This window comes from Bombus vosnesenskii, unplaced genomic scaffold (assembly GCF_011952255.1).
Source record: "Bombus vosnesenskii isolate JDL3184/JDL3185 unplaced genomic scaffold, Bvos_JDL3184-5_v1.1 scf7180000013267, whole genome shotgun sequence".
Classification (NCBI taxonomy): Eukaryota; Metazoa; Arthropoda; class Insecta; order Hymenoptera; family Apidae; genus Bombus; species Bombus vosnesenskii.
The window spans coordinates 1,315,086-1,338,295 of NW_022882927.1; the positions used below are offsets into that span (position 1 = coordinate 1,315,086).

The following is a 23,210-nucleotide window of genomic DNA, read 5'->3' on the forward strand; positions in this document are numbered from 1 at the left end:
GCGAACTCTCGTGACTCGCACGAAATTGACCGAAACGATAGGAAAGCGAGGATACGTCGCATGAACGACATGCTCGAGTAAATGGAGTTCGTTTATACGATATACGGGTATAAATCGCTGGTGCTTGCAATGAGAATAATTTTTTACCCTGCGAACGTTTGCCGTTACGTGCAGTTCGTTTCGTATACGTATTATGCATAAACATTAGTAATCAAGGTACGTACGAATGGGATACCAATCAGCGAGACGATTATTTCTAACATCTTGAATTTTTAGATAATATATACATTATAATTACGCATTCTCGTTCAGGTAACATCGCAAACATCAACTCCCAAAAGTAATGAAATTCTCTCGTTTACTGAACGAGCACGAAATAAGAAGGCATGATTTCCTTGCAAACGGAGGTTTTAAGCAGTGGCCTAATTCTGGGTTCGCATGAACGCGAACTCTCTTTAGACGTCCGTTCGCATTCGACTTTTCACCGGTGCTCCTTGCAATTCAAACGAGGATCAACGATAATAGGCGGTATTCCGTTCGATATAAAGTGTCTCGCGTTTGTCACGCGATCGTCTCCCTAATAGTCTACAATGGAAGAAAGAACCGGCCCCTTCTTTTCCCTCTTTTTTTCCACTTTTTCTGTGCTTTCTTTCTTATCAAACATTGTGTTGCGAAATAACGAGGGCTACGTTCAAGTTATTGGCGACGACAGCGTGCGTTTTACACGAATGTTTTTCATTACACACCGTGTATACAGAACAATGTTGCCCCGACAATTGAATACGTGTTCCCGCACGAGTGCGTGACAATATCCGCGTAAACGAGAACGTGCATGCACCAATGTACGTGCGCATCTGACGATGAAGCCCCGTCACACACCAAAGGCCCGAGCTGTACGACGCCACGCGTTCCTCATAACTTAGTGCGACATAATGCAGCGCGAAACGCGAGCAACCAGGAAAGTCATTGGCGTCATCGATCAATCCAACGCACAAAAGCACGACTCTGGAGCACATTCTGACAATTACGTTGCAAATACGTCCGGCGTGAACCTCGTTTTTTACGCCATCACTGCGAAGGAAAATGCTGTCGTGTTCAATTCGCGAGTAGGTGCCTGCATAATACGAATACGCTGGATAAGGGTTGCAAGGTTGTCGTCAGCCTTAGCCTGTATAAATAGGCGTTGCAAAATGAAGGAGAAACGGGGAAAGGTGCAGCGACTACAAAAAATACTTGTACACCATTTATAGCATTTACGTTAAGCGTACTAGTATTACGTACGAATTAATTAGGATCAAGTATACAGTATTAAATTTCGTACGACGATAAAAATTTGATACTGCGAAAATGAAGTGTATTTAGAATCCGACGAAACGACGTTTCGTTGGAAGATCGATAATGTGCATATCATATTTTTCCGTTATATCTCAATTACGTTATTATTATTATATTTCATTCCTACTATTACGGCACTACAGTTGCGATAAAAGGGCATATTTCTTGCTATATCTCGCTGTATTTCTTTCTACAACTCATTACCTATTATACTTATTTAGTTCGTGTAATTTCCTTTACGTCCTTATTCAGAAGTTTGAAATATTTGGAAATATTTAATTTATGCACTATACTGTATAACACGTAGACGCGTTTTAACGTGTCAACTGGTACACCCAATGACTTTTCCTGTCTAACGCCAACCAACGTGGTATGTACATGGTAAAATATTGGAGAGCTTATACAAATCCGCTTTAGCCATGCGAACGCAATTGTATTCTAAAGTTGGCCATCCGTATGTGCTCACGAGCGAGTCTGTACGCATTTTCAACTATACTGACAAGTTGTTTCCATATTGTGATATATGTAGTACGCGAGTTATATGAATTCATAGAAAGGAATATATATTTATTTTGAAGAATCTAGAAATTCTATATCTCCTTCGGATACCTTTAACCGAGTCATATTCTACAAGAATGTTTCGCCTTTCAGCTTAGCAATGTGATTTATTTCGATAATTCCTCTTACGATCGAAATAAAGAAAGCATTATAAAGTAAAAATATACGTTCTTTTAACGAATACCGGAATTTTTTAGACGTTTCGGGTAACTGAACAAAAAGATGTTGTTAGTTAGTATCTCACCTGTAAGAAATTCATCAAGACACTTTTAAAGTATAACGCTATTTCACGATTTGTGTTACGAACATTTCGATCTTTTTACGACTCAAGCTAACTATCGTACAAGCATATTTTCGATCGATAATACGTAAATCCATTTTCTTATATATCTGGAATATCAAAGACCTTTTCTTAGATAATCTAAACAATATTTGCATCGGTATAGGTTTTATGTTACTCATAGATGACACAAACCTAACCAGATCTTGAAACAGGTAACATACGTAAACTCGAGGGTGTACACGCACATTTGATAGATGTACAGACAAATGGCTTTCACGTTGTGATATGTACGCACGCGCATACGGGAATGTATGTTACAGAGGCTAACGGCAATGTAAAGCTCAGCCGACTATACGCTCGACACGCGTCATTGAAGCATACACTAGCAACGTAGGATGGTCAAAGCGACGTGGAACACAGATACTTGATGTCATTTCGCGCTTTGTTGGACGAACTTTTTACAGGCTGCCATTTCTTTGTCACGGAAAGCGTGTGCCTCCTATATCCCTTCGTCGGCGACTTGTCGATATTAAAAGTGCCGCCGCTCGGCACACAGTGCTAACACACGTGGCAAGGCAGATATCTGAAAGAACTGGAACTTCTGCATACCTCGATTAAAAATGTTATTATGTACGCGCAGTTTAAAATACATGCAATAATTTCTGATTAATATTAGTTTCTCCATTGTTTTGGTCGAATTCGCTGCAAGATAGTGTCGCGATGAAAAATATGACCATACTATGTACATACGTAGTAGAGAAGAATAAAAGTTATTTGTATATTTTCCTAAAAATAGCGATGATACGTATATTTTACGAACGAAGGATGTAATAAAAGCAATGAGTCCAATTTGCAGTAAAACAAGAGTATAATTTAATATGAAATAGATTTCCTGCAATGTGCGATAAACTCAAAGTAATTTTGCACATTGTCGAGAGTACTGAAGTAAAACTGTTTTGTATTGCAAAATAAAAATAGACATTCGCGAAGCGCGGTCAGCGAAATTAAACGTTATCAAATTAACCTACAACATCCGAACAAATCTAATTAACCTGCGACAGATCCATGTATGTTACAAATAAATGATGGCCAATGTTGAAATACTTGAAAGCATATATCATTCTGTTTTCTAAACACGAATTACTTTTAATTAACATTAACTAACTGCATCAATTAGTCCCGTTCTACGTGTGTTTAAAATAGCAATGTTGAACAAAAGCTTAATTAAAATACCACGAAATGCAAATTTCTATATTTGGATTGTTTTGTATATTTAAAAGAAGACGTAAGATTCATTCTAACAATCCTATGTTCGTCTTACTTAAAAATCAACACATGTACATCCTACAATTGTTTCGACATACATTTAGAAAATTGTATTATCATAAGAAAAGAATGTACAGAAATATTTGTTAATTCTTTATACCTTGACGAGATTTCTCATACAGCAGTTATTCTGGAATTTTTATTTCGCCAAACTTGTTACGAATTTAATATTTTCTCTGCTAATACAAGATCACTGCGATTCCGTTTCACATTCATTCCAGCTGTGAAAACAAGGGTCTTGCTGGTAAAATTAAACTTTTTTGCGCCAACTAACTCGTAGAAAGTATGAAAAGACGGTAATGAACAGAGCGATGAATAAACCGACATTATGGAACAAATTTTCGTCGAATTCGCTATGCATGCATGCGAAATTTCTCGACAACATTTACTAAGAATTATGTATATTTCTTGCACTTTCTCTTTCTCTATAAAGAAAGTTTGCAATTAGATAAATTAATTATCAGGGAAATTCTAATACTTGGGTGTCAACGAAGACAATAATATCGACGAATTCGCTAATAATCCATTCTAGTCGTTCGTTCAATTAACGAACTCAATGAAGAATATCGTATAAAATCGAAAATTCAAATCACACGAGTTTCTCACGTTCGATCTCTCCATATCATGATTCTTCGAGGAAGAAAATAGACGGCGCTAGTAATACAATATGCCGGTCGTATAATTATTTACACAGTTTAGCATAGATCATGCGAAAAGTACAGGTGTAGAAGGTATAAATCTTTATGTGTAGAGACTTACACTGTTCTGTAGATTAGTATAGGTGATATATGTACACAAATTGCATGCAGTACTTATAACTCGAATGTCATACGTTGCCTCCATAAATATGCTAGACGAAAGAATGGTAACAATTATATAATAGAAAAATAGAGTATCGTGTCGTTTACCCATTTCGTCTTCTTCTTCGACCTACGGTAGCTGCTTGTACATCATTGTATTTATTATAGGATTTATATACTAATCAGTCAGTGGTAGTCAACTACATTTCGTGTCACCTAGCATTATACTTTCAAATAATTGCAAAAATTTAATAATATGAATATGAAACGTATAGATTTTGTTATAAAAATGGGGAAATAGGGCTTCATTGGGAAATAGGGATTTGTTTAACCACTGTACATATTCCATTTCTTTATAGAGGCTACGATAAAAAAGACATAGGGCCTGGTAGCTCAAGTATTCACCGAGGGAAGTAAAAAATGCTTAATCAGTGTTAAGACGAAGGCCATTTTAAAGGCCAGAAGGTCAGCAAATTCAGGCGACAGATGCGTTTTATAATACCCAGCTATCGAGCATTTGGGTAAAACCCGGGAAAAATCCAGCATCCAGCTTTTTTTTTTAGTTACTTGAAATTTTCATTCGTTGTCACGTTCCAAAGATCGTGCGTGTATTTTTCCATTACATAAATATCGGAAGTCTATAAATATTTAGTGGACGAAACAAATCTCCGCGTAGGTTCTATTCGTTTAGTCGCATTTATAATAACGTAAATTTGCACAAATACCCTTGCTGTCTAATCAGAACGAAATGTCGGCTGATCTTGGGACACCACTTGATCCTAGAGCGAAGGAGAGCATCGGGTTATCGGGTTATCGCGTTAACGCTCGTACGGTCTATCGACCGCCTGTATACCCGTTTGATAAAGTAGCACGTATGACGTACCACGGTGACACGTGTATTACATACCCGTGCAAACATGCGTGTACGTATATACGTATGTACATATGTATGTATGTACGTACGCATAGAGCTGTATAGAAGGGCGTTTGTGCATGTCGAAGTCGGCTAACCTGCTCGGGATGCTTAACTCTTCAAAGCGATGTGTTTGCGATCAAACCTTACTATTCCTGTCACATTCCACCAAATAGTTAATATTACTCTGCAAATTAATCTTTTCCGCTATTCGTATTATTTTTTTCAACGTCCTTGCTACCACAAGCATTTTCCCAATGTTTGTACGACGTTATAAATAAATAAGAAAGGAACATTTAGCATAAAATTTGTTTCTTCCAGTAAAAATTCAGTTTACATGATCATACCACCCTACATTACCATCTTAACTATCACGTTACCTTGTCACATCACGGTAAAATGCAAAAATCAGCGAATACAAATTCACCTTACCATTTAATAACAGCCATGTCAGTTACGATCACGGGATACAGCGTTTGCCAGAACTATTCTTCTAATTGAAACACGGTCGTGCTCGAATGAGCCGCCACGGTAGTAAGAAAACCATTTTCCTGCCGCGTTTTAAATTAGTCCGTGGAGGCGGCCCAGACGGCGGCTTGTCCAACGAAAGAAGGTCGTTGCTTCGTCAGTTGAACCTGTCACGGCATCGTTTCTTATTTTACTCGTGACGAAGGTGCCACCAGCCGATTTCCTTGGATGGAAATAAAATAAAGCATCCGGCATCAAAATTCGTTATCCATTATCCAAATACATATATACTTTAATATTATAACGTTGCACTATTCGAATATTCTTTCATTCGAACAGGATATCTGGTAATAGCAGATGGTTCTTTCTATTAAAAGATACTATTATTATACGAAGAACAGAGATTCTATGAAAAGAAAAATTTTCTATAACGTCCATTTCTAACGATATCAGTATAGGTATTTAAAACATAGGTCCATTAGTAGAAAATTAATGGAACTAGCATTCGATAAATATATATTATAAACTCATCGATAGTGTCAGATTTTACATTAAGATTTCACAGCGCCTCTCCCCTATTAGAGCATAAACAGCGAATAAAAATCGTGAGAATGTAGCTTTTCACGCCGAAAATTTATGTTATATGGATTAACGATAAACGTTAATCAGCGAACTTGCAACAAATAAAAAGGCAATCGCACGAACTTTAAAACGAAACAGAAACTCGTGGTCTTTCGTCAAGTAGACAGAGACTAATTTTCAGCGTTGATTCGCTCTGGTTAATGCGTTATGTCAGTCGAATGAAAAGTTCCCTGCCGGATCAGGCTTGTAATCTAAATATTGCACCGGATATTTTAGCCGGTTCTCTGGTTTACCTTGTTGCCCGCGGAACGAATATCCTCCGCTGGAAGTCGACACACGATCCAGCGATTAATTCGCGGCCTTCCTTCGCGCTTCGTTCTCCTGCGAAACTCCTTTATCAGCAGTTGCACGCGAGCCACCGGAACGATTTCTCCCGTTATGGGTTTTCCTCGATTCGTTGTTTATTAATGGTATTCTCTCTTTTTTTTTTGCGCGCCACCTTCCGTTTTCCTCTGTTTCTCGATATTTTATTATGGTTTAGCTCAAGTTATAATGGTTTCATTTGCCCAGTTGAAATTGAATTTGTTCTTGAAATATTAAATACTGTCGTTTTAAAGAATAGGCACTTTTGTCCATTATTGACAACACCTTTGAAATTGTATCTATTAATTTTTTTAATTCAACCATATATGCCGATGCCTGAGGAGTTTTCAAATCTATCAACGGGAATTATAATATTTAGTATCATGCGATGGAGGAAGAGGCGTAATGGTCAAATAATCAACAAATTCCATCTTATGGACCGAACAATGGACCAATAACACAACAAGTACATTAAAGTAGCATTATAGAAGTTCATTTTTCTCAATAGTAACCAAGAAAATTGAAAGTTTGTCTACAGTTTTTATGGCTTCTATGTCTCTTGAGCTGCTGAATTACCTAAATTTTTCAATGTTAGTAAGTAACGAGGTAGACCTAAATTCTTCTAGTGGCATAAACCATCGAACTACTATTCGTTTGCTGTTTCATTTCGTGTAAAATGCGCACAGTATGGTCGTCTGTATTATTGTTTCCGCTGATGTAGAGCCACTCCATTAGATCAATTTTATCACAGTTACCACTTTTATTCTCCTGTCTTGTTCGCTAACTTTTTCAGTTTCGTTCGATAAAAGGTTTTTCTATACTTTTTTCAACTTTTCAACGGTAGGCTCCATTATCCAATCAAGATATTTGTCACCATGTAACCATATCCCTTTTAAATCAATTTCTTTGCGTATTCTCATCGTATCCTAAATGTATTTTGTAATAACCAAGAGATAAAAGAAATTTTCAAAACAAGTTTTCCCTGAATAATTGTTCAAAACAAATAACGACGCGTTGATTGAGCATGGTGATATTAGAAAAAACACGATCTCCGTAAATTTACCCTCCCATTACAAAAGATACATGCAGTATGCGATCTAGCTTTGTCTGCCAACGTTATAGTTTCTGTTTTAATTGACGTGTTTTAATTGGCAGCCTTTAATCATCGATATGAAAGCATTCTCCATTCAGAAAACCGTTATATTGTCGTTTTAGCGATGTTCAGAATTTCTATTTCGCCGGATGATAAAATGCGAAAATAGTATTGCATTGAGACGAAAAATGCGCTAACATGATTTTTAATATAATTTTTAAGTTTGCAAATAGCCGATTTTTCTGACAATATCTTCCACGTTAAATCTATTTCGTATATTTGCTACCGCGTATTATTATTTAGTCAGATATTCTTATACTAAATTGTGATTACTAAAATTTTACTTTGGCTTTGCATCAGAAATCACTTAGTTCTCACTCGAATCGCGATTTTTAACGTGATCTGTAAATAAAAGTAACAGAATTTATCGATTTTTGGCCATTGATACTTATAGGCAAACAGATTAAAAAGATCCATTCGCTCGTTATAAACTAGCATACCAATATCAATAGATCATAATACTTTATCGTAAATCGTATTGGAGTAAACAGCCTGAAATCCCGAAATCCTCAACGTAATCTGCAGATAGAGATCGTTTTATTATTTCATTGGGACAAAATGCCGTTGATCTCGCGTTGGCTGGTTTGATCCAACTACGATTACCGATATAATCTTTGCGCAGAATCGCTACGGTTTGATTACATTAGTTATTACGTTGACAAAGCCGCTCCCTTATTCCTGACGCACCGATTCACCTAGAGACAGATCAAGGGTTTAAAGTGCTCAATGCGACAGGCTGTAATGAACTATTTCGAGTGGAAATTAGATTGGCTCGATGCTAAATGGAACGCGACGTAATTGCGTTAGCAGCGATAAATATTAAGCGACGGGTTTCGCGTCGACCTCGCCGACCGACCGAATGCGTGAAGGCCCACGAAATTATTGAAGAACCTAGCTGGACGCGGTGACGCGTGAATTACGTTCCGCTAACCGGCAGAACTTCGTAATAGCTTCGTGTTAACGACAATTGCGTTGTTGATATTGATCTTTTACATTTTGCGTAGTCGTTTTCAACGATAGACATGGGGGCAAATGATACACTGTCCCTTAAGAATACGTGGTCACGTTGATTATTTTCGAAGAAATGTAATTTAATTACGAAATTACAGATAGAAAGACACAGGATGAATTGATCGTTTAGTGGAAATGTCGTGCCATATTATGACACGATAAAGCTTAGTCTTATAAGTTAATATACAATAAACGGACAAGATAAAGAAGGTTCTTTGGACTTGACGGGCTATGATGATCGATCGTAGCGGTAGTATTTTCAATATTGAAATAAATATCAACGAATTAAACGAGTATGCTCAACAAACAAACATTATGCTCTCGGGTGTCTATTATAAAGTTTATTAAAAGGACATACGAAATGTTTGTTGTTGAACAGATTTCCGGCAGTATAGTTTCCACCTAGTCTACTATATGCACCTCACAACTTTGATAAACAAAACTTTGCTAGAGACTAGGATCTAGGGATTGCATACTTATTAGGGACACGGCGCTTGCTACCTTGCCAGTTTATTATACTTCAATCACTATTGCTGGTGAAAAAGCAATATCTTTAAAAGCGAACGTTACCAGCAAGAATGAGAAAGTCCAGTAACGAGGAACAAAGTTTCCAAAGTTTGTAATCCACGTTTAACAACGAATGCTATAGAGTAACGTGCAGTATTTTTAAATATCTTCCCCTACGAAATAGCATACAGTTTTATGCAATAGATCAGATATATCACTTTTATTCAATTATGAAACATAACTCGCGCGATATTTATTTGTGAAATATTTAAAATATTATCTATTTTGATGATTTAAATTTTGGATACAGAAAATTGAATTTAAATTCAGTTAGTACGAAATTATATATTTTTATGGAATCTTGTAGCAATCTTGTATTTAATATACGCAGAGACAAACAATGCTCGATATTTACTTGTTTGTAGAAATTTATTTATTTGTGAAAACGTCAACTCCATGATATCCAGTTAAGAAAATATAGAAAAAATAAAATCACCAACAACAGTGACAAAATATACCGTTAGTAAAACAATCTACCTTTCAATGTTTCACTGAAAATACCGAATGTGCAGGTTATTCCATAAAATTAAAATTTCATCAGATATACGAAACTTTAAAAATAATAGAAAAAATAATCCTTGATACGCTAAGAAACATCGATACCCTCAGCTGTCTTTAATTCGACGAAAAAGAAGATGGTAAACGAATATTTTCATCCAGTTGCGTAGTTAGAGTAAACAATTAGTCCCATTAATTTAGTTGAATTAGTTCTACTTCTGGGATGAAAAATCACATAGAAAGAATAGGAACAATGCGCATAGACGAAAGAGGAATTGGATATATGAATGGGCCATTTCGTTCGTTTCGTGAATAATGATGGGAGAGTAAAATCGATGGTCTGATTCCAATTATTACCGATAAATAATGGAGCATAAACGCAGGAAATATATAAACTCTCGTTTATTAGGGGGATCGGTCTTTATGCACAGATATTTTCTTTTTATTCGGCTGTTCGAATTATTAACCGATATCGGGAGCATTATTTGTCTTGGCGTGTACGGCTCTTCTATGCTATTTTACGCCATTACGCAAAGACAATGTGGCAATAAACTATCAGATAATTAAAATTTATCGTTACTGTTATGCGCGTTATGTGACCGTTAAAAATGCCTTCTTTAATTTCGCAAGCACGATTCTTCATCGAATATCCGATAAACTAGGACTATCACATTATATCGTATCATAGGCGTTCTCGAATTATCGAGATAATCCGCTTTGAGTACCTTCTAAAACTTATCATACTTCGATGCTGAAAGGATTCCTATATCTCGGTTAATGTACTAATGGAGAAGAGATTAGGATGTATCTACTAATTGGATCGAGCATCAAGAACATCCATGAAGAGTACAGTAATATTTTTGCTGAATATTCAATTTATAGAATGGCTTAAAACCTGCATCTTGCGTTTTATTCGTATTCCATTTATGCATCGTCATGCGGATGTTATTCATTGCGAAATGGGTACAAATACTTCGTATTATTCGAGTATTAAAATATTGAAATTTAAGCGAATTCTTTGATTCTTTTAGTACTAGGTATAGTTGATTCATGGTACAGGCGATCGTCAACTTCAGCCGCTATAACTGGTGCTATAGCCGTAGCTCGCATTCGTCGACTATTTCTACTGAATAGCCTTTGTTTTCACTACGTCATCAATTATCGTTTGGCTATTGTGGCGGTGAAAGTCAGACAATATAAAATTAGTGGTATTTTTCCTTGCGTAGTGAGTGCTTGGTACTGCTATACAATTTCCATTAAACATAATTAATTACGACCATTACATAAGTACAATGAATTATAATTTACATATATGTAGGCGCAATTAATATAATTAATGTTAAACGGTCCTTCGCTTTTCGATTATACGCGCAAAATAAATTGTAAGTTTGCTCTTGGCGATAGAATTTTTCGTACATAAACGGATACATGAACGGAGCATACAAAAACTGCTTTTGAAAAAAAAAGGACTTGGGCATCGTTTCAACAATTCAATTTCTTAATTAAATAATCGTTAATACAGGCTCGCGCACGAACGATCCAAACGTACTTTTAGCTTTAATTAACACAAGGTACGACGCACTGGTCCAGAAAGTAACGTTGCGAGCGATGGAAAAATGTCGAGCCGCCCGAATCTTGCCTCCGAATGCAGCAAGAATTTTACAAACGTCCCTGACGATTTCAATTAGTCGTTGAGCTCTTGTGCGGCGTTTCGACTGTTCAAACGTTTGCCCGCTTTAATTAGTTCGGATTATCAAAGTTACCATTTCGCCTGACTTCATTGGAGGCCGAGTCTCGCGACAGGTAGCTCGTTGACCCAGAAACGACGCACTTTCAGCTACGTCCCGAATCTGAGTCACGACCGATTAAAATCCACTCGAGTCGGTAGCGCGCTTTCAATTGTCCAAATGCGATTCGATCGGTCGTACAGAGGCGAACTGAAAATTCCGAAAATCCCGGCTTCTCAAGAATCTCCTTCCCCGAGTATCTCGAACATCAACGATAGCGCAAGAGTGTCGCTAATCGGTAAAGTGCTCCCCTTTGTATCGACCAGCTCTTTCTTTTGGAGATAAAGCCTCGGCGGTGCGACAGCATTTCGCTTTCACAATGAAAAGTCGCCGAGCAGGGTGGAAGGTGGTCTCATGAATCCGGTCGACACGTCGACAAACGTATCGACGCGAGAGTCTGCTCGCCGTGAAGAAAAAGAAGAGCGAGAAAAAGAGCCTGGAATAGTGGAGAGCGTTCGAGAACAGACAACAAGAAAAGATCGTGGAAAACGGAAGGTAGCCGCAACGCGTTCGGCGGCGCGAACCTCCAAACGCAGAAGTGTCTCTCGACCCTCTCGACCTGCTCAACCCTCTTGAAACGTGCAACTTGGACCGTAGATCGTTTTTGCCTCGCGAGAAATGGCGAGCGATTTCGGTCGAAGGAGGAACGGCGCGGCGTCATTCGGTAATGGAGTTAATATTTTAGCAGTGAGACACGAGGGAGGGGACTGGGCCGCATTACGACGCCGTTTACCTCGAGAACGCGACCGCCCCCGAGACTTCTTCGACCCTCGAGGGGAAATGACTAAAGAACTTCCTCGAGGAACTGGCTAGGGGGTCGCTCAGGGAACAACAGTCGCATACATTTTACGTCTGTTTCCATGACAAACGTTACGCGGAATTCTCTGACACTCGGCAGAACGAGCCGCGAGAAAAACAAAGTGCCTTTTCCTCTATCCTATTCCTTCGCCCACGAATTCTCCTTTCCTTTCCCTCGCGAAACCCACGTGTTCCGGAAGACGAGGCGGGAACGGGACAACTGTTTGCGAATCCAGCCTGGCACGTACGTCAACCCTTATTTCTTTCCGGGAAGACGCGACAACACGCCGGTGGTTCAGACTTCGCCTCCGACTTTCACAATTTCGACGATCCGTTTTGCCATCGTCGTTGTCAGCTGGCGTCTCTCCGCGATCGATTTACGTCGACAGCCATGATAAATCAGCCCCGATGAATATTATCCGACATCTACTATATGTATGCCATACATGCTGTGCGCGTAAATCTTCAGTGGAATGAGAATCGTTTCTTAGTTCCTATTCTACTGCAATTTGAAGAGATTGGCATATCCTGAGATGGTTCTAGTTACGTATGCAAATAGTTTCTACTGTAATAACTCAAACGAGATTCGAAGCAATCAATTCAACTTATACGAGTCCAAATGAAAAAAAGTTTCTAGTTGTCGATTTGTAAGTTAAGTTGTATAAACAATCGCGCGATTGATTGTAATTTTGGTTGGTCTGCATAGACCGTGGACGTAAATTGGACATGAAAAGACTGATCAATCTCGTGCGATAAAAGAGAACTTCGATCAACCTCGGTCAATTTAATGCACCTTCGATTAATCTTTGTAACATTAGCAACCGATATTAATCGATAAATCAATATTGTCAATTCACTTCTCATCTACGGAAATTGAATTTAAAGTGATCGTTTACAGGTTTGCGCGCTAAGTGTATCGACGATAATGCTGCAAGCTTGTTAGAGTTGTACTTGTACTTTTGTACTTGTACAGTTGAGGAGAACATGCCTGCCAATTTCATTATCTTTCTTTACTATTAATTTACTACCTGCGTACGGTCTGCAATAACACAAAATATAAAGTATTTACTTTAAAGTACGAGGTATTTTAATTTTTTAATATTTATGAAATTTAGCGATGTTAGATAAATGGAACTAACTTAATTTTATTGACCACGGCTTTTTAAATGGTAAACCGAAGCCACGCTCTACTTATACATTCATTATTTTTACAGTGAATCAATTTTAACTGGAAAGCTCGTAAAAACACTGTGAAAATTGGCTAGCTGATATGAAAATTAAACATAAACACGCATTGTCCTTCGATCTGTATTTTTTCCGTTAAAATGGTAGCACGGAACATTATCATTTACATGAACATAATTCATTTATGCGAAAAAATACATTTGTTCATATATATATATATATATACACATATAAATTTACATGAATATTTGGTACAAGTACGTGACAAAATATCGGTTTCACGTTAAAGCAAGCTTTTAACCCTTTGAGTGTTTAATCCGTATGTCGCCGCACATCGTATGAGCAACTTGATATGCTTGAACTAAATACTTTACGTCGTAAAAGAGATTCAGGTATTAAAATGTATTATAACATGCACAAGTAAATAAATGAAATTTTTGGAAACAAATACATTCTTCGATATTCTTAATTTACATGCTGTAGATTTAACGCAAAGTTGTTTTGTTGAAATTTTACTAGCCACTCAAACGATATAAAGAAACCAAATCTAGATTTTTCAGAATTATTAAAATAAAACAAATTTCACGAACTAAAAAGTTTCCAATGATATGAATGATTTACAAGGGAAGATTTCCAGGCCGCAAAATTAAAAATAACATTATGGAACTTTGGGAATACGTATATAGTACATAATATTCTTTCGCTGCCTGAATTCACTCGAAGAGTGAAAATTCGGCTATTTTCCGATTTTGCCTTATAACTCGCGATAAGATTGACTTTAAAAAATTTTTTACCAAACGATATATTCCTAATTAAAAGAACTAACTTTTGTCTGAAAACTTTTTTTCTATCTCTTGCAGTTTCCGAGTTATAACACAAAATTCATCCGCTTCGGGTGTATTTGGGTAGCAAGAAATAATTGCGTAATATACACCTATACATTCTGCACATATTTCCAGTTTCATAATTTTTTGAATTTACGAATTGTGGTTCGCCCATTGTTAGATAACGCTGTGAGAGAAAAAGTGCACAAATGGAACATGATATTTTGCAAGAATTAAACGTTACGGTTTAGTATATTTTAATATATTGATGCTCCAGGACGAAATATATAAAATTCGCCTGATTCAACACGCTAATAAACCAATTCGCATGAAACCAATATTCATCAATATATTAGTATCAGTATAAGGTTGCTTTCGTGACTTTCTATTTCTCAATGACCATTTAGATTAAGATATGAAATAGGTGGCTGCGAGGAAATAGCCATACCGGTAGCAAAAGGATTTCGGTTGTCGTAATATTTCGCTTTTAATGTGGACCGTTACAGGAGGGGCGAGTTATAAAGTAAAAAGGCTCGTTCGTCTGTTCCGCCCGGTTTGTTCTGGACGCGCCGTGGCTACGAACGCTTGCAGCGATGATCTCGCCGATTCGTTTTATCACCCGTGATTCGTGACGCGAGATTTTAAGATGTATGATTGCAATTTGTTCCTGCCATTTGTTCGTGTGAGAAAGGAAGGTTTCGTTGGATTCGTTTTGCAAATTGCGGTTGAAAATTGTTTAAAAAATTCAGACGTCAATTTATAAGCAAATATATCGTAAACTTAAAGTTTAGAAAGTTAATTAACAAAGATTCTCTTGTGCAATGAAGAAATTGAACATTTGTTAAATAAATACCACACATTTTAATTCTCACGTTTCTTTAAATTATTCAGAAATTATTCCAATTCGATGTGATTCGGCATGTTAACTAATATCTTGAAAATTGTACGTACGAAACGGTTGCCATTATGAAAACAAAAATCTGAACGATCGTGAGGCAAATTAAAGATCGCTACTGCGCAGAAAATACGAACGAACGTTCGTAACTAAACGTGCTACGAATCCAAACTCTGCACAGGTAATGAAAGCTATTTCAACACAGCACCATCTGTTTTCTTCTCGTTCTGGCGTTGGCTGCTAGTTACCGGGTTACTTATCCCGTTCAAACATGGAAATCCTGGCAAGCTTTAAACGTTAGCCGTCAATCGGTGTAACGATTGCAGAAGGAACGGATCGTTCTATATCAGGAATTATAAAATGAGGATTGGCTTATGACAAATAACCTCTTTGTTAAATTCAAAGACGAAAGAATATATCAACGAGGAAGGTTATATACAACTGAACAAATATAATTGCACAAATAAATTTTCCTTCGAGATTAGCCTCGAGAAACGATTATTGCGAATTAACGAAGATATCAAGAGATACTTGCATATAACGTAGAAAAATATCAATTTTATGAGAAGATTTTCGGCGAAGATAACCGCTCTTTCAGAACACAATTTTAAAAAATGGTTCTTTATTCCTTAGTATAAGCTTCAAAAGTAGATGCAAAATTTCAACTAATTTTAGTTGTAACCCGATTAAGCTTTTAGGCCGGGTATAAAATCTTTTCTACGTAATACAGAGGATCTTAAAACGTGAATAATACTTTCGTGAAAAATTCCTGATCGAAGAATTCCTAACGAATACGTCGAGTTAAGTTAATAAAGCTTGGAATAAGAGTAGTAATAAGCAAAATAATAAGAACGATAAGATATCGCTCATGAGGTAAGCCGAATATTTACATCACGGATCAAATAAATTTCTTATTATAATCTTCGGGAGACCACAAGAATCTTTAAATTAATTATAAACTTCCGTCCATCAGTTACAAAATTCATAATCACCTTCTATCTTAAAGAAGAGTTTAGTAAAAAGCGCAATGGAAGAAGAAAGCTGCAGGAAACGAATAAAAAAATAGTCAGTGGTTTTATTAATTATTCATCAGGCGTCAAATAGAAGCATTCAGAGTACGAATTTAATCGTATAACCGATTCGACGTGAAAATGGAATAAAATTGCATAACGGGTAATTGTTACTTAAAAATGGTTATCTATATCGATAATTCCTGCATATATCTTTGGGATTGTTCTGGCTTAAACATTTTTCTTCGAAATAGAAAATTACAAAATCATACTCTAAGAACGTTCGATTTTGTTAAACAACTAATCGTTGATTTCGCAAAGATCTTCACAGAGACGCAATGTTTTATCTCAAGTGCGTCTTCCTATCTTTTTATTTTTTCTTTCCTAAAACCCAACCCTAAAGCTGATGTCGCTCATTCGGAATGCAAGAACCGAGACCGACTAGATGGCGGCGAATAGCAACGAAGCAAATTGTTAACCAGCCGCTATATTTATGCATTTATTTATTAACCAAGTTTTATTTGTCCCTCGGGCGAAATAACGGGCGGCGAAAACAAGTGACGCTGTAGAGCGACAACTCACGGCCTGCCACCGCCAATTGCGACGATTCGTTTTATCCTGCGACGTCCTCGATCCGTCTACGTCGTACGTCAAGGCATGATAAATCAGTGTCGCGTTGATGGCGAGCATCGCGCGGCTGATAGGCAACCGTACCACGTCGTTTCTCCGTTGTCGATTCGCAGTAGTCGCGAAACCCTTTCTCGTCCCTCACTTTTTACCATTTCTTCCTCTGTCGTTTGTCCTATCCTCTATTTCTCTCCCTCTTTCGTTGGTTCGCATATGTTCGCATTCGTCTACTTGCCTTTTCTCTCGCCTCTGCCCCACACCACACCATTTCATCTTAGCGAAACAATTGGAAATACGCGGCAAAGCTATTATCGCGGCGGATCATTAGACCGAATACCATACGCTAAAAGTAAATTGACAGAATGCGAACAATCTGTCGATGAAAAGTGGACCGGCGAAATTGAAGGAGAGCAGATGTAAATGAAATTGTTCGTTGTTTCGTTTCAAACTGCAGCTGCAGTCAATTACGACAGACTTGAATCATGTTACACTTTATTTTGAACAGCCATTCGACGAACGTATAGTGTATTTATTTTTAACGCAATTCTCCGCTATTTCCCAAACGTTTCTAGATTGGAGTAGTTGGATTCATCTTTCAATTTTGGAATAAATTTTGCAACTTTGATCAAGCATACCCAAAATATACGGCTATATTATTATTTAGTTCCTCTATCATATACTTACAAATATATATACACAAATGTAAGAGATTTAAGGGTTTATATTTACTGATTTACCGAGATTATGTTGTGATTATTTATATAGAACATAAGAATAGTTTAAGGCTAGGCCAGAAGAACTTTTAATTACATTATGGTTCATCGGTAAGTTTGAGGCAACCTTCGATCATGTTTTCGTCGAATTTTACCGAATTCGGGTGAACGGCCAACCAGCGAATACTTAATAGCTACTTAATAAATCCATAAAGCAAGGAAGAAAGTTCCTGTTTCAGTCCTCTGAGATGTTTCCGTGCTCATTTCAGTACAATACGTGAATAACGATAAAGCACCTCGGATTTACGTCGGATCTAGACGCGTTCTTCTCACGTCGTCGCTGCCGATTTATGTCAGCACTGTGGAAATAGTCGGTCGACTCGTCGCCGATATCTGGCGATCAATCTTTATCGCATACCGATGTCGATACCATATCAAGAACTATTTCAGACAATGCTTTAGACGTGAGTTCGATCACAATTCGAATCCAATGTTTCTTGATCGACTTCGACTCAAGGGAATGAAGTCGGAAGAGAGGAAGAGCGACGAAGAAATACGAAGAGACTGCGACCAATTGCGAGATTTAAGCAAACGTTAATTCTCGAGCAATCAGGCTGGTTGAATCGAATCGGCTGGTTCGAACGGTTGACAGCCGATGAAAAACTACAGTAATTCACTGCATTCTCATTTGCTTAATTGAAACCGCGAATCTGACTGGCACCTTTTGCGTCGGCGTTAATCTGGATAAAAAGTAAGGAATGGTCGCATGGCAAGCTCCTTTATGTACACGCGTATATAATTCGTCGGCATGAAACGATGAAACGCAGTAAAAGGCGCGTTTTTTTAAACGATCTCGATAACAAGCGCGCCTGAAATCCTTGCTCTCCCTTTACTGCTCTCTAATTAATTATTTCCATTATTCTTATCAAGACGCGTCGACTGGTTGATTAAATCTCGCGTTTCCAGACGCTTTAAGAAGATAACATCACGGAATGGAATGGGTCGAAAGAGCCACAATGAGAAGCATCGTGACGCTGTATCATTTTTTATGCTACTTAACTGTTTGACCTGTCGGATACATCGATCATTTAATTAGAGTTTGGGTTTTACATCGAGGAAGTTGCTTCAGGTTTGTGTGATTCGAACAGTCCCCTAATTTTCTCAGTTATATAAATGATTTGATACAATTAATTGGGTGCTAATAGAAAAAACATCGATATGTCGTATCTTTACTGTACTATCAGCAATTCGTTATGTATCGGTAACTATCGTATATACGATAGAGCGTATTCCATTACATAAATACCTTAATAATAACACGTTCTAATAATTCGAGCAGAATATCTGACAAATGTTTTTCTATTATAAATATATGCTATTGTTATACGACGTCGTATGTTGTGTTTTTCATAATTGAAGAAGAACTGATTAAGATAAAAATCTTGATCTTATTAAGTAGGTATAATTACTTTAGTAATTGGCTTCGATATTAAGTCAGAATCATAAAGTTTAGTATATTTGTACATATTTAGTATTTGTGACATGATAAAGAAGGGTAACGCTTAAAAGTATCGTGTCGTCGTCAACAAATATACTTTGCATGTTTTACATTTAGAAAAGTACATTACAGCGTAAGTTATATGCGTTACGATATAATTTCTATTGGGGTCTAAACAATTTCTATAAGCAGTGCAAATTCAACTTGTCTGTTTCACAAACAGAGAGATCCATTGAAATAAAATTACACTATTCATTTTAACTTCGTTCCTGTTCCACCTTCTCAAGATAGCTCAGCTCGCTCGTAATAATGAAATCAGGGATACGAGCAGTCTTTTGACAAACGATCTTCATAATTAACGAAATTTCCGCGGCGTTAGAGCTAAAGGTAAATTTAAACAAGTAGTCGCTTGTAATAAAAAGCGGCGAGCCCCAGGATTAATCCAAAAAGAAAGTTCGAAAGTTCGCGTAGAACTTTAGCGGGCCATGAAGCGCAATTCTTTTTTTCCATCATTCTTTTTGCGAATCGCACATAAGCGTGTACGCGTTTAGTTGTCTCGTTAGGGAACGTAGTGGCATTAAAGGCAACCGTTCTTTTTTATGACCGGCATCGACCGTCGTTGCTCGAAAGGACCTCACTATCGGGAAATCTGCCCGCTAGATACAGAATTATTCGAAAAGGGAACGCCGGGGAAACTTTTGACCAAGCCCGAAACGGAACGTTCACAAAAGCTGCGTAACGCGGCGCGAATGGAAATAAAACGCGTGAGACAACGTAAAGTTTTCTCGCGTTACATGTTTGAAAAATCTTAGTCCACCGTAATCCCGACACGACGCTGGGAAAATTCTGTTTTGCAAACGGACTGAAACATCTATGCTGCTGTGCCTAAGATTCAGTAATGAAAACTTCGCTCTTTAATTATTCCCCCTTTTCCCTAACGAATGGCTGACGAATGACGAAACTTGAAAAGCAAAAATTATTTCTGCTTTTTAAAATTTCTTCCGTGAGAACTATCTCAATTTTTTTTTTATATTAATTCTAGAGTATGACCAAAGAAGATACTATGGCAAAGAAAATTACGTATTTCTGGCATGTTAAAGTTAAAAATATCGCAGGTATTTTTTAATGGTTTCAATTACTCGGAAGAAGTGATAATTTAAAATTTTTCGAACTTTTTGTTCTATTTAATTCCTACATATCCAACTTAATTCGCACTGATGCCTGTTATTTATATGAACAAGTTTCTTACTCTATTTGATTTATTTTAAATAAAAATCACAAATTGCGTTTCATTGCATTTTGAACGTAAATGATATAACGATAAATTCCTGAATTTAAATTAAAGTTGTCAGGGGAAAGTTTATATTTCGAAATACACGTTTGGCCTCAACACTCTTTGTGGGGCTTTTACGTTTAGTGAAACGATTCGTTCACCAAAACTATTTGTCTAATGGAGCTTGAAATTTAGACGAATGTCATTTTTAGACAATAAATTTCCCTAAATAAGATAAAATTAGTCGTCAATATTTTATTGCTTTTCTAGTATTATTATTGAACTTTAAGGAGGATAAGAACCGAGGTATTCCATATGGCATATAAATAATTTAGAACATTATTGTTTGCATAACCTGAACATTAATATATAAATGAGATTAATTGATTTTCGTCGGAGAACTAAAAGTAAACAGTAACGCTTTTGTACGTTCTAAAAATATTTATTTCGTTGTCCTTTTTAAGCACGTATTATTTATAATGAAAAGTATCATACATTCTCTTGTTGACATGGAATTTTCATTTAAAGCATGCAATGTAAATGCAACTCTCTTATATAAGAGGAATGTTTTAAAACTGTAAGCTTCTAAAATCCTGAGAATTTCATGTTTTTACACAGTTGCCTTTTTACACAGTTAAACTTCTCCAACCTGTTTATAAACTTATCGATTTCACACGGATTCCGTTAGACTAGATCGCCAATAAAATGTTCCTGTTCAAATGTGTCGAACGTATATATACGTGCTACGATACTATCCAACATATTAACGATATTAACTCATAGTTTCAAACGCTATCGATATTTCTAGCAATTGACTCGAATGCATTGGTTAAAAAAATAATGTGGAAAGAGTAGGTCCGCAAAGCCGAGGCTCTCAATCCTTCTCGCAATTTGCTTCTAACCATCAAACCGCAAGCCATGGCACAAAGTGTTTCTAAAAACTTCCTTTCTGTTAGCATTTACCAGTGAGCAAAGCTGCGCAACCACGGACCGCCATTTTCACTCCGTAACAATCTCGTCAGCAAGAAGGTCTGTAGATTTTTGTCCATTACTACAGCGTCCTGATCTTGCAAACCACGATACGTCTACAGAGCGATCAGCTCGAGGCACTTTGTCTCTCGAGCCACGAACCTTCATTCTCCTCTCCGTTAAGCGTACCAACGAGCTTTTCACGCGCGGCAGCGTACCGGTACTCTAAGGATAGAGTAGTTACGGTTCTTCGTGAATTTCGAAGCGCTTTCGAGATAATGCCAGCGTACCGGAGCGGCACATTTAGTCGAAGACAAAAACGAAACAAGAGGGTAATTTCATTGATGGCGATCAATGCCAGAGGACGCGGACAAAAATGATGGCGCGGCCGTTGCATAGGGATCTAGAAAGTAAGTGTACAGCCGTAGCAGGCGGCGTTAACGAGTGGCATCGCTCAGCTGGAGCTTAAACCCTCGTTAGGAAGCTAACAACCGACCATATGTCTTGTAAATCGCTGGTCCACGTGAAGCAGCGCGCTCGAATCTACGAATTTATGCGGTCGTCGAACGCGGCCAATCCAAACGATCGACCGGAGAACGAGCTTTCGAACAAACAAAAACGCAACGTCCCTAGCTGCAAATAGCTCGACCGTGCGGCGACAAACCGCGCCTGAGTCGCACGTTGCTTGGACGCATTGCGCGCGACAACCTTCAGTTTCGATCGAAAACTTTCTGTTCCTCCAAGTTTTTTCGAAAGAAAACGAATACTAGAGGTTGGTCGCTGAGGCTAGAAAACGGAACGACCGCCGCTCGATTTTCAATTATCGTAGCCCCGTTTGCGATTTAAACGATGCGATGGTCCCCTAGACTGTTATGGGGGCTTGTTCTCCACGATCGATCGCCGACCGATTCTCCACTCGTTGGAAATCGAGTTTGGATTAAGCTTCGACGACGTCCTCTATTCCTAGTACTCCTTGTACGGAAGCATCGTTTTCCGCGTTCCGATAACGCCCGTGAAACGACAAGTCGTAATCTCATTTATCGTGGACCTCTCTAAAGAACAGACAGAAAACGAAAGAGAGAAAGAAAATGGAAGCGAGGGAAAAGGTCGAAGATCATCCCTTTTAGTTCGGACAACGCGCATTTCCAGCATAAGAAATCTCACAGAAGTTTTCATGCGTTCTGCGTAGGAAACTGTTACATCAACTCGATCGCGACACCTCGTACTACTTTGGCTACGAATGCTCTATTTTCGCGTAGAATGACAAATCTCTTGAATCTTCTTCGACACACTGGCTCAAGCATGTAGAGAATAATTTTTCTCCAGCCTTGAGATTTAAATTGCACTCGAAACTGTGCTCGAGTAGCTCTTAAAAGTCTTGTTACCTTACAATGATGTAACACCCTGACTCCCTCTGTCTCGACTTGTTCGCTCCTCTTACTACATCGTTATATCACGTTTGATATTCAAGTACATTCTTTTGTATTTTATCGATAAAACTAAACGGCTAAGATACAGAGCGATTTGATGTACAATTTGATAATAAAAGAATTACTACACAAGATACTCGATTTAAGATTAAATAAGGTCTTTAATTTTAATAAGGTTATTTTGTAAATAAATAGTGCATGAAGTATGTCCCATGACATTTTTTCGCAACACTAATTTCAAACACGGTAAACGTGATTAGTTACTCTTGCAATTTGCATACTAGAATTAGATGTTTCAACGCATATATCGACCAAGAACTACGTATTACTATTACTACTACTAA

At 37.6% G+C, this 23,210-nt stretch overlaps 1 long non-coding RNA gene across 3 annotated transcripts in view; it reads right to left on the minus strand.

The window, feature by feature from the left end:
- LOC117230404 overlaps positions 1-23,210 on the minus strand; it is a 90,996-nt gene that overhangs the window by 66,026 nt on the left and 1,760 nt on the right. The window lies entirely within an intron of this gene.